Source organism: Mus caroli, unplaced genomic scaffold (assembly GCF_978045245.1).
Source record: "Mus caroli unplaced genomic scaffold, Mus_caroli_1 scaffold_20, whole genome shotgun sequence".
NCBI classification, from domain to species: domain Eukaryota; kingdom Metazoa; phylum Chordata; class Mammalia; order Rodentia; family Muridae; genus Mus; species Mus caroli.
The window spans coordinates 48,878,925-48,880,221 of record NW_028227275.1 but is presented as its reverse complement, the minus strand read 5'-3'; the positions used below and the strand labels follow the sequence as shown (position 1 = coordinate 48,880,221).

Sequence of the window (1,297 nt, the reverse complement as noted above, 5' to 3'; positions counted from 1 at the left end):
TCCAGCCGTCCCAGTATGCTTCCAATCCAAATCCAACAACCCACAACACAGAGCAGATGATGCTGAATGTTGGTGCTGGGGATAAGACCTCTCATTTGTTATTGTTGGAATATGCAAAATAGTAATTACTTTGGAAGAATTTTGGCAGATTTTTACAAAGATGAACATTGTCTTAGTATAGACCCCAGTTATACACTTTGGCTGGTATTTGGCCAACAGTGTTGAAAATGTATGTCATACAAAAACCAAAGCACAGAGTTTTGTAGCAGTTTTATTCATTAATCACAGAACATTGGAAGCAACTAAGATCTCTTGCAAAAGAGAGTAAATAAACAAATTGTAGAAAATATACATATCACTATGCAGTAATGAATAGAAATGAGCTATCATCCCACAAAGTACACAAGAAACATTAGTGGTCTATTGGCAGTCTTAAAAGGTACATGCCCTTTCCACCATCTTGGTGTCTGTGGAAGCCTGCTGGGAACAGGACTTCTAAAAGCAAGTATGCCTGGAAGGCTGTAGTGCAAGGCCATTTTTGCTGGTACAAGTGAGGTCTCCAAAACCAAAAAGAGCACACGCCTCTTCTTAAAATTGAAGGCGTTTAGGCCCGAGATGAAACGGAGTTCTACTTAGGCAAGAGATGTGCTCATGTGTATAAAGCAAAAAACGATACAGCAACTCCTGGAGGCAAACCAAACAAAACCAGAGTGATCTGGGGAAAAGTAACTCAGGCCCATGGAAACAGTGGTTCGTGCCAAATTCCAAAGCAACCTTCCTGCAAAAGCCATTGGACACAGAATCCGTGTGATGCTGTATCCATCCCAGATTTAAACTAATGGAGAGTAAATAAATAAAAGTAGATTTGTGCTCTTGTTAAAAAAAAAAAGTACATGCCATATGACTCTACTTATGTGACATTCTGGAGAAGGTAAAACTATGAGGAGTATAAGACGATGGATGGTCCCCACCATTCAGGAAGAAGAAAGGATAGAATGGGGACTTGATAGAATAGCCAAACTACTCTGTAGATTGTTGCAGGATATTTGATCATGCAAGAGAGATACATGTGAAGACAGAATGAGCCAAAGAACAAGAAGGAGATAGAATATTAGAACAGATTACCAGAGTTAGTATGAGAATAAGCAGGACAATTCAGTAAGCACCCGAGAAAAGCCAGACTGAATCAATCAGCTTGGACAGGAGTTTTAAACCAGCTAGCCAAGCTCAGAAAGAACAAGAAAGGGTGACCTTATTTATCAGTCAGTCTCAAAGGCTAAAAACCTTCTAGACTTCT

At 39.7% G+C, this 1,297-nt stretch overlaps 1 pseudogene; it reads left to right on the top strand.

The window, feature by feature from the left end:
- The first annotated feature begins 507 nt into the window (after positions 1–507).
- On the top strand, positions 508–834 carry LOC110286099 (large ribosomal subunit protein eL33 pseudogene; annotated as a pseudogene).
- Positions 835–1,297: the final 463 nt, after the last annotated feature.